General features: G+C 36.2%; 1 pseudogene across 1 annotated transcript; it reads right to left on the reverse strand.

The window, feature by feature from the left end:
• Positions 1-2,910: 2,910 nt before the first annotated feature.
• Positions 2,911-7,422, reverse strand: LOC311296109 (proteasome subunit beta type-7-like; annotated as a pseudogene). Its single transcript, XR_014630350.1, has 8 exons — positions 7,151-7,422; positions 5,850-5,943; positions 5,542-5,639; positions 5,288-5,428; positions 4,973-5,088; positions 4,835-4,893; positions 4,305-4,456; positions 2,911-3,301 (listed from the first exon to the last, which is right to left on the reverse strand). The product of XR_014630350.1 is annotated as a proteasome subunit beta type-7-like (transcript).
• Between the last annotated feature and the right edge of the window lie 4,779 nt (positions 7,423-12,201).

The raw sequence follows: 12,201 nt of genomic DNA on the forward strand, positions 1-12,201 counted from the left end.
TAACTAGACAAACTGAATAATAAATAAAAAAACTTGTCCAAAATTTTTGCGCTCCTGTTTAAAAACACATTGTACACAAAACACTTTTAAACTCCTGCAAGGTTTAGACACAAACAGACATCAAGATTCACAGCATGAATCTCATCAATGGTGACATGCTTCATGCCGCGATGTATTCTGGGTGCATCATAGAGAGCAGTCCGGAAAAACAGCAAGAGAGCAGTCCGGAAAAACAGCAAGAGAGCAGTCCGGAAAAACAGCAAGAGAGCAGTCCGGAAAAACAGCAAGAGAGCAGTCCGGAAAAACAGCAAGAGAGCAGTCCGGAAAAACAGCAAGAGAGCAGTCCGGAAAAACAGCAAGAGAGCAGTCCGGAAAAACAGCAAGAGAGCAGTCCGGAAAAACAGCAAGAGAGCAGTCCGGAAAAACAGCAAGAGAGCAGTCCGGAAAAACAGCAAGAGAGCAGTCCGGAAAAACAGCAAGAGTGCAGTCCGGAAAAACAGGAAGAGAGCAGTCCGGAAAAACAGCAAGAGAGCAGTCCGGAAAATGGAACACAAAATGGACATTCCAGTAATTTTTTGCTACAGAAGTGGAAGAATGGTGTAAACTTGTTAAATCATCTAAATCAACAACATCTAGGCCTATGTTAGACCCTATACGACTACAAGTACTGAGTAAGATGCTTCCAGAAGTCATATCAGGGGTCATCAATAGCAGACAGAGAGACTTAATTACAATGCTACCTTGTCATTACATCTGGCGGTCCAGCAAATACAATTAGCCAATTAGTAATACAAATGCCTCCGACCTTTTTAAATAAACAAGTTTAGACGAGATGTTTTTTTTTCTTCAAAATTTAGCATTATTAATCAGCATGTCAAGAGCGTTTCATAATAAACAATGATATAATTAGGAAAATTATTTGTAGAAAGCAAGGAAAGACAACCAAAACTTTGAAATCAACTAGTTAATTAGTTAATTTCGAATCTCCCTTTTAAGTCAGGCTACTAGAAAAGGCATCCTCACAATAAGATATTTCATTATGAGATCTTTGTGTATAGATATGTTATTTAACTCATTTAATTCCTCCAGTTACATGAGAAAAAAATAGGTTGAAGGGTGTAAAATGATATTTGACACTATTGTCAACTATCAAAGTGATGATCTTGAATTCATGTGAACATTTTACAAAAAGCCACATGAGCAGTTTTAATCACAGTTTGCCCTTTATTATATGTCTCAAAACACTAAAAAGGAAAGCAATTAAAATGTGTCAAATGCAGCTGCCATATTTACAATTGCTAGGACTCTATCCTAAAGTCATTTATTTTTTCATATGGCACACAGTTCTCCTAACCAACTTTCAAAATGCACTAAAACTATCAAAACACGTCTCAAATCAAGTCATTCTTCCATTACACTATAGCAGGGCCCTATTTTAACGATCTGAAATGCAAGTATCAAACGAGAAACACTTTGTGGGTGGATATCGGGTGCTGTTGCTATTATACCGGCGGGATAAATGACTAAAATGGGTTGGTCTGAAGTAGCTTCATTATTCATAGGTGTGGTTTTGGCGTAACGTGAAATAAACCAACCAGAGCGACATCTCACAGTCCCTTTAAGGGCAGGCGCGCTTGTTCCATGGCGGATTGCTATTATGACGACAGATTTGCCATGCAGGCGCACGCCAGGAGCAGTTCACATCCGAGGAGGCCGACGTTCTCGTCAGGGCCGTAAAAGACAGAAAAGTAACATTGTATGGGGATGCACGCTTTTGGAGTGTCAGTGTGCAATCAGACGCCTGATTGGGCGTTTATGAATACTTTGGCTTGCCATAAAAGTCCGCTGTGCGTCGGGTGCAAAATAGGAATGATACATGCGTCGGTGTACAAAGTCAATTGCGCTGGGTGCAAGATAGGGCCCGCAAAGTTTCTCACCCAACAAACACTGTTTTCGCTGTAAAATTTCTTTGATACATTTCATGGTCCATATATTACAGTATACACAATTTGTCCTCAGTTTCCCCCTTTTGTATAAATGGTGATGAGTGTTTGCATCTAATAATTTTGATAGCCTTTATTTTTTTTAGATTTGGAATATTTTCAATATGGTATTATACTTTTGTATTATGTTAGGATTTAACAGATTTGAAAAGAGAGTATGTAAACATTCAAATTGGCCTGTTCATTAATGAGAAAATAGTTTATGTAATTTGAAAGATCTACCCATTGAATGCATTGTGTGCTAAAGCAATGATAAATGATCCACAGTTTAGCCTGTTGTGCTCACTGTGTGAAAAGATTTTAAAAAACAAATGGTCTCAGTATTGAGAAACTGGTCCTATAGTGATTGTAGGTTCTTTGCTCTTGATCATACATTTCATGATCACAGGACACAAACATGTAGGTGGTGTCACAAACTTTGTATATTACAAAACAATGTAAAAATTAAATTATACTTTTTATATTTATTCTTGATTTATGATGCTCTTACATAATTGCATTTTATTAAAAAAAAGTACAATATTTTTACAATAAAATATTGCAACTTTATAATGGGTCTTATTCAGCAACTGATACATTTTTAACTGACTGATTTATAGTTCCCCACCGTAACAATTGTGACCAAGAATAATTCTCATGCTTTCACTAACTTTAAATATTTAAAAGGCATGCAGTTTGTTTCTTCATGAGTTTGTAAATATATAAATACAAATATGTATAAATATGTCTGCTCACTTTGCTGTGAACAATGTAGTAGTAATCAATTTCCCATCATGCTGAAATATCTGGTTGTAAAGCTCTTATAAGACGATACAAATATTTATGGTTAATATTGCCTTTGTATCCAACAAATGAATATTTAGCTTGATCGTTTTTTTTTTAAAAAATACAACAAAAATGACAATCTTTCATTTTTTAATCTTACATTTTATTGAATGGACTATTTATGTCTGATGAGTTAAGGAAAGGTAAGGAAACACACTTTTTAATATTATGCATTTTGCAAAACAGTCTTGAGTAGCTCAAATACAAATTACTGAATACATGGAAAGTCCTAAAGCGTATGGCTACTTCTAAAATTATGAAAAATATAGTTTTCCATTTTTATCCAGAAAGGAAACCTATTCACATATACCTTATTTCCTAAAGAGTGAAGGAAAGAGTGTAAAGAATTGCGCATATATTCTCATTCAGTGTCCATCACTTGAACAGATTCATCCACAACATCCAGTGGTAATGGAATAACTGTTTTTGTGAGCACAGCAGTAGTGCCTGGCTTGTATCTGTAGGTACCCTCCCTGGTGATTTAGAAGAAAGAGAGAACATGTTTTTGAATGTTAAGAGATTTTATGAATAAATATGTGCAGTTGTAAACTCAGAAGGTTATTAAAAGAGGATTGATCAGGATGAGAGTTGATTAGGGGTATATTCCAGAAAGCAGGTCGTGCATAAGTTTACGTGGTAAATATATATATACAAGTAAATATATAGCAATATATAGTATTATAATGAAACCTTAACATTCGGTTTCATTAAAAATGTCTACAAATTTTTTGTCTTTAGTAAATCCTGACAGTGTTTTTTTTAACCACAAAAATCTGGCCCTATGTTTACTAAAAAATGACATAGAATAGTTCACAAGTAAGTGAATAGAGTGCTGCAGGGAAGACATTTTGTAGGCCAAAACCCAGAAATGAGTTAGCATTTTAGCACTTCTGGTTCCACCGTCCTGAAGTCAATAGATTTAAAAAAAAAAATGTTTTGCCAGAAATAAGGTCTGTGGCTAGGGTTAGGGATTAGGGTTATCATTGCAATTTTTTTTTTTTAAGTTTTTACTTGTCTTGAAAAAGGCGTTGCTAACAAGTGGCTTTGTGAATGGGACTACAAAGGTTGTCAGGGACATTAAATGTCATCACACTGTACTGGAAAAATCATCTACTCGCTAGTTGGAAGTTGTCAATTTGTTGGAAGCTATAGTGATGGTGAAGCTGAGGTCCTGCAATGTGGTGTAGTTTGTTTATAGCCTTCTGACAATTGTATTTATAGGCTTCAGATTTAAAAGTTGTTAATTTGTGAAGATTATCATGATGAACAAAAAGTGTAAGAATTTCTTTTCTTTTTTTTTTTCACAGAGCTTATTTTCTGCAATAATACAAAAAAGCCAATGAAAACATCCTATTGAGTTTTTGTTGAGGGAACCAGGGTGATGCTAACTTCTGGGTTGGCCAACAAAAATAATAATCACTGCAGAGCTCTATACTAGGCATACACATTACACTTCCACATTCATCTTATTCTTACCTCAATCCTTTCCGAACAGGCTGGTCATATCCCCTCAGATAATCCACAGCTTTCTCTGTGATCACACATAGGTCTACATTGCTGCCAGAACCAAGATCACAGAAGATGCCTGCAGTGATGGCATCTCTCACCAGCTGCTTTCCTTCCTCTAGCTTTACATTTCCCAAGCGTTTATGTGTGGAATTGACAAGAACAAATACAGAAGGTGTGTTTGGGAAGTGGGATTCAACAATAAAGATTACACTGAGGGTAAGAAGCAAAGAATAAAAATAAATGTCAGATTGAATTTGGTAAAAGTAAGATCAAACATGCTCGCTTGACACACGAGAATGATTGAGGTTCATTCATTGAGCTTCTGCAGGGACCAATGAGGTCTGTTCTCCAGCATCAAGCAAGTGTTTGTACTTCCCCTTTGAAGGGCCCTCAGGGGTCCGTAGACCCCTAGTTAAAATGCAAATGTAACTACAATAACAGCATATACAATACCATGTTGGAAAATATCAATAAGAATGTCTTAACAGTTGTCTGACCTCCATATTTGGCTTGAAACGATCTTCAAATACAGAAATGGCAGCAGCTGCTCCAGACCCTGTAATATATAGTTTTGATAAATAAGTGCAGAAAAAACATGTTTGATTGTGTTCATTCAAATAAAGGGGATAAAGTACCCATGGTGAGGAAAGGAAGCTTATCATAGGAACCATGAGGTTAGACGCTATAGAGCTGTGGGCCGTTAATATCCACACCTCCCACAATTAGAGAAGAACCAATGTGCCCCTGATACCTACAAAAAAAAAAAGGGAAACAGTCAGCCCTAGTCCTGGACCTGGATAATATATATTTAAATAGCTCTTTAAGATAAAGTAATTTTATCAGTTAACTAGTGAGCAATATCTTAAATAAAGAAAGAATGATGTATTTTGATGTATCAATCACTTTGCCTTAATCACTTCAATCAAATTGAATGACTATGACACTTTCACCTGAACAGCATCTGTTTGAGCTGTCGGGTCACCATGGCCACAAGAGGAGGTCGTCCTGTGCTCAGTGAATGCAGTTCTACATTTGAAGACATCATCTGAGTAGTGACCTCAGCATCAGCAGCAACACCCGCACCACAACAGCTATTGTGGTAAGAAGAACCAAAGAAAAAGAAAACAATTAAAACAGGCACTATAAAATTTAGTTTAGATAGAGACTTGAACTATGATGATGAGCAACCAAAAGATTCACTCACTAGATTTTGGGAGCTATGTAGTGGATTTTCATGCAGTTTTTATCAGCTACGACCATATCATCCGTGGCTCTGGTGTCTGCACCTAAAATCACTCCATCCTAAAATAGAATCCATTTATTTTTTGGTTTATTATAACTAAATATTACATACCATCATATTAATTTAATATAGCTAAGTTTATTTGCAATTACTTGAATTACAATATAGACTTAAATGATATGGAAATGAATTACAACATAGACTTAAATTATAAATATTTAATCAGTAATTAACAACACAAATCATGCTTTTGCAGCGTCGAAACAGACTTTGAATATCAGGCCAGCAATGGTGGTGCCAGTCTTCCTGGCGTTTGGTGCACTGTAACCCTTCTCTGATAAATTTGCTTCCAGAACAGCATTTCTATAAATGAATAAACAAACAGATACAATACAATTAAAAGATATGGCATTATTAAGTTAGGCCTACTTTTTGTTACTATTATGTTGTTTTAGGAGTAGGCCATGTTTAGGGGAGAGCGGGGCACAACCTAACGCTTTTTGACTTTCTCAGTTTGTGCAAATCTACTTATGGTTCAGAGTATTTATTTTTTCCCCACATTAATTTCCCACATGTCTAGTACAATTATGTGTTTTTGTTTTATTAATACAGTATATACTTTTTTCTTGATATAGCCCGAAAAATGGAAGTGAAATGTGACAACATGCCCCATAGGTGGGGTACATTGTAACATGTGAGGGGCACATTGTAACATGACATATGGCAGCTTAAAATGTTATCTGATCTAATAAAAAAATATACAAAACAAACTAAAATATTTTCTAAATAAAATACTATTAAAAAACTTTTTCATATAAAATAATGGCAATTTTTAATAATTAAATATAAACTCATTTTTGAGTTTTGACCACGAACACATGAAAACACAGCTATACAACATAGTTCAAAACAAATAAATAATTAGAAATTTCTGGACATTGACTCTCAGTCTTTATTCACCCTTTTCTCACGTTTTCTCAATAAAATTAATAAAAGTATAGAATATAATAGCATATTTCTAATAGGGGCACATTGTAACACAGTGTGACAACATGCCCCGCCTGCACAACTGGGATTTAAACCCTGCTAGTGTCTTCTGCTAGTTAGCGAAGCATTAAAGAACTATCTCAACTGTCTCATCTTGGAGATTAAAATAATATCAGATTTGTCTTATTTTAAATAAACACAAAAAATAGAGATGAAAAATTAACTTAAGTAAGAAATTTACTTTTGCTATGGTTTAATAAATGTCTATCTTCCAAAAAGAAAATAATTTTGGCGGATTTTTTTTTTTCTATATAGTGTTGTTGATATGGCAACTAGTAAATAAACAAAGTTCCGTCATCCAAGCATGTGCGGAAGTATTTAAAACAAGCGTGTTACAACTAACCCCGCGTTAGGTTGTGCCCCGCGCTCCCCTACTCATTCATGTGTCAAAACACTTTGATGTTTTGCAATCGTTTTGGCTTCGTCAGCATATTAGCGCTTGGCAATCAATGTAAATTGTAGTAATGTCTTGATCATATTATTTATTATTTACGTCTTGATCATGTTGTTATAGATGTCTCACCTGCGTGTGTTCTCAAAAGAGAATCCTCCGGTCGGCGTCTTTGTCGATGTGTGCAGCATCTTTCACCTGCACACTGTATAATATGTAAAGTATAGCTCTAACACTCAGCTTTGGGTAAAGCTCTTTCTGATCACCGCTTTTGAACGTTTACTCGCTTCAGCTTTACACAAAGAGTCGGTGCGTCAGCACTTTTAACGTCCCAAACTGCAGAAGATCCTTCTTTCACTTTCACTTCTGACACATGATCGCTTCTCCAGGCCATTCAGTCGAATGAAGCAGTTACTCTAACCGAACGGTTAGGGGTTAGGCCTATTTGTGCATACAAATAGGTAAGTCTATTTTCTTGTAAAAAAGTTTTATTCTATTATTGATCTATTTAATCTGGCCAATTTACAGTTTTTCTCAATTGTTTACACACAAATTCTGGTACTTGAGACACAATGAGCACAACATGTAACTCATTCACCAACCCCCTGAGCCAATTCTGCTAAACTACAAGCACAATTCCTGCTTTACACTCAAATTGCAGATCTAAAACACACTTTTTTCAAAACACTACACACAATTCTCTGCTTTTGGCACAATTTTCATGCAGAAAATCTCTTGTTTTCACAAGGAACACACTGCCATTCAAATATGCACACCGACTCTTCACATGGGCAAACACCCGTCACACAGTTTTACAATCAGCAATCAGAGCTTTAGCATGAAAGGGCAACAGGTGAGCTCTTCAATGGGGCAATGGATGCCAACACTGGATTTTTTTTTTTTTTTTTTACTGTAACTGTATACAGTAAATTCTTCTGTTGTTTTGTATGTAGACCACTGTACTGTATGTACAACTTTGTGTTGGTTGGGATGTACACTGTGTACATTGTTTTTGTGGGAAAAATAAAATATATTTGTTACCGTGTATTTGTCTGTTCTGAGTATAAAAACAATATTCTCAAATATTTAACAACACACTTATGTATATGTACTGTCTGTAGTAAGTGTAACACTGAACAAAAAAAAAAGGCCTAAGTCATTGTGATGAATGGAGAAGAAGTGTTTTCCATTCATCATAGTGTTTTACATTGAGCACATCAGTGTTCAGCTGGTTCTTATAAATGTCTATTTATATGATGGTTTGTGTGTGTCATTTGAAAACATAATACCATTTTGAGAAGAAATAACATTGTTTTGAATGTAAAGTTTAATTTTACAGGAGAATTGAGGGGTTTTGCCCATTGTGTGTGTGTGTTTTGATTTGTGTGTACTGTGTAGAGTTCTGAGAATATGAGGTATGCTTTCAGAAAATGTGTGTAAACAATCGAGAAAAATTGTAAGATGGAAAAATAGCTTATGCCAATAAAAGCAATTTATGAGTTAGATCAAAAAGAAATAATAGACCCTTAATTAAAAAATTCTGATTTAAGAACAGGTTAAAGAATTCTGAAAATAAAGAATGTTATTTACACATGCAGAAATTGGATCAGTTTGAATGGATAGAGCAGGTTTACAAACAGTGTAGATTTGAATGTCATAACCGTGTTGTGTAATTGGGGCATTATAACCGTATAATTTGACCCAGCGGTAATATAAAGATAAATAATAATGGCCCAAGAACTGATATGTAATGCTGGGGAATTCTAAATATGCAGGAGAGTTGGATCCAATTGACCCTTCGCAAAGACCCACCCCCCTTAGTTACTGTCGCTATGTCCGACAAGCTAAGCTGCTCTCACGCCACACCATGGCTGAGTCCCAATTCGCCTACTTATACTACGACCTAAAAGTATGTACTTTTTTTGTGAGGAAAAAGTACATACTTTTGAGTGTGTAGCAAAAGAGTATGCACGTTCTAGGACATACTTCGATGACGTCATGCAACGTGAACGAGAACGTGGTTGCCTAGTTACGCACACCGCAACTGTTAACAAAACATTTTACATTTCATTCGTATATGTCCAATATAATTTTATTTACTATTCCCATCAACTTGCAATGTGTGTAACGAAAGCTACTTATTTTCTGAGTTAAACTATTTAAAGTTTATAGTATAACTATTGTTTAACGTATTTTATATATAAAATTAAGTATAACATACGTTAAACAATAGTTATAATACTCAAAAATACCCAGATGAAAATGAACCATGCTTTTACTATAGTAAAAGTGTAGTAACCATGTTTCTTTGGTTGGACTGATAAAGTTAACATTTGTACAGCCACAATATTACTACAAATAAGTCAGTGTGGTTAGGTTAGTGTATAAAAGGTGTTTATTTTCATAAGAGTTTATAGTAAGGTAGGCTATAAATCTAAGACAGAAACATCAAAAGAAATACATTAAAAAAGACACTTGCATGACACTGTACTAGAGCCTTTTTATTTACCCTACAAGATAAACACGGTACTTTTTTGGCACAACATAACCCCATTAATATTACGATACAATAAAATATAACTTTAATTAGGGTTAAACATTTGAATTCTTACACTTAAAAACTGAGGGCGGATCTCCGCTGCACTTTCTCCTCTGCTATTGACGCAGCTCGGACTCATCTCTTCAATTGGACTCGATTGTTCACCACACTGGCTGCCATGTTTACATCACCACCATCACCACAAAGCTCCTCCCTCCCGCACGCAATGGGTTGTGGGCAATATTAGCCGTAGAGTGTGCATTGATCTGCACTTCGAATTCTAATCGGAAATAGTAGACCATCCGGGTATCTTTGGAATACTCATTTCAACATACTACAATTTGGGAAGTACTAATTCTAGTTTCGCATACTATTTAGGACGGATAGTATGCGAATTGGGACTCAGCACTTGTATTTTTTTACAGTCTATGGTTCTCACGCAGTGAAAAATACATCTCGGAGCAGAGAGGAGACTGACAACACGCTGACAGACAGGACAGACCAGGTTACTTTTCGGTTACTTTTGATATTAAACATATTAAACAAAAAGTCTCACCTTTCAAATTTGGTCATTTTTTAAAAGAAATTGAAACGATACATACCGTTTTGTGGCTCTTAAAGGGATAGTTCACTTTGAAATAAAATTTTGGTATGTTTTAGCTTACCTCAAGGGCATCCAAGATGTAGGTGTCTTTGTTTCCGCAGTAGTTTCAATTTTGATATTTTTAGGTCAAACCGTTCTTGTCTGTCAGTCATATAATGCAGGTCTATGGTCACTGGCTCAAAACACAAGCACAGAGTCCAAATTAAAACAATTCCCCATCGTCCAAATTAAACAATTCCCCATCGTAAGTACACATTGATGGCCTAAGACACGAAACGAGCGGTTTGTGTGAGAAAATGAACAGTATTTATATCGTTGTTATCTCTTGAACACAGCACACGTCCAAATGATCTGACGGCGCGGGTGGGTATAGATAAGTACATAGATGTCGCCTTGGCTACGGTTTCGTTCCAATGAACTGCAGTAGCGAAGGCGACATCTAGTGTATACATCTACACGCGGGCGGGTATAGATGTATACACTAGATGTCGCTTGGCTACGGTTTCGTTCCAATGAACTGCATAACGCAAGGGATGTATCTATGGAGCATGCGATGTATGGTGTGTGTAAATACATTTGTTTAGCTGGCCACTGTAGGTGTCTGTTTGTTTATTGTAAAACCACACGCGCTCGTGATTCTTTAGCTCCGCCCACACGGCACGCCTCCAGCCGCTCTAGAATGATTAATTACTTCCAAATCGAGCTATTCAAGTAATTTGGTGAAATAGTTTTTCATATTGCATTATATATTGCAGAAAAAATTAAATATTGCAATATCAGTTTTTTGCTATATCTATATTTTTTGCAGGTCTATTACCGTGGGCCATTTTTAACCTTTAATATTACCTTTTAATAATAAAACAAGTAAAATCATCACTGTAAATAACACATAATGTACCGAATTGGCTTTGCTTGGTGCTAATTCGAAAAGCAAAGGTAAAATGCACAGACGCACAGATATTTATTAGTGATTAGGGCTGGCAAGAATCTGGCGATACGGTACGCATCATGATACATGGGTCACGATTCAATAAATTGCCATATATTTCGATACTGTGTATAAGGTGATATATTGGGATTTTTTTTAAAGTAGGACTATAATTTTAGAAAAAGTTATATTTAAAAAAAAAGACATGATGTGCATAAAAGTCAAAGAAGTTTACTTTAGGTAAACAATTCAGTCAGGCCCGGGGTGGGTAATCGGGAGAATCGGGAGAATTCCCGGTGGGCCGCTTCACTTTTGGGCTGGTCGAGGATTGTTTTTTTTTCTCACATTTGTCACGTTAGTTACATTAGGCTACACACGTTCCGCATTCTGACACCGCAGCGCGCAGCCTCTGCATGGGTTGTACCATGTGAGGGAGTTCTCCCCTCCCCTCCTATAGAGTTGGTTGGGTCCATAGCCCGTCTTTTCCAAAACGTTTTCTCAGGTACCGCGGCACTGCCTAAAGCGAAGTGCAAAAGAGGGAAAAACTCCAATGCAATCACCCCTATCGCATATAGAAACAGCTGGTGAGATACAATTTGCAAGACAATGTATTTAATAAATAGTGCGTGTAATTAATTTCTTCAGTACCGTCAGCAGAACTGATAACGTCCAAGCTTATCGATACTGCGGTCTTCATATAATTTGGCCCCAGGGCCCATTTAATACTGTGTTTCAGTACCCATGCCTACATATGGGTGTGTTCATATGGATGAAAGCCTGGTGTGTTCGGTCTCTTGATTTGTGATAGTGGCAGCTATTGTGAAACTCACCTTCTTCATCTACTGAGTGTGGATGGCATCAAGATCTTGTACTGAAGAATCATAGGGCCAAACGCTAGGGATTATATCTCATCTGATAACAAGAGCACAGCCATAAGTTTAAGAACACTAATGATATCTTTACCCGCTGATATTGCATTGGGGATATCAATTCAAACATTTTAAAGGCTAAGAGTATGAGCTATGAGTAAGCTGGCCAGATATCTGTGAAAAATAACTTGCGTGCCTGAACCACATTTAGCATTTAAAAGTAAAAAGAATTTCAGTATTTAT

Source organism: Rutilus rutilus (genome assembly GCF_951802725.1).
Source record: "Rutilus rutilus genome assembly, chromosome: 1".
NCBI lineage: Eukaryota > Metazoa > Chordata > Actinopteri > Cypriniformes > Leuciscidae > Rutilus > Rutilus rutilus.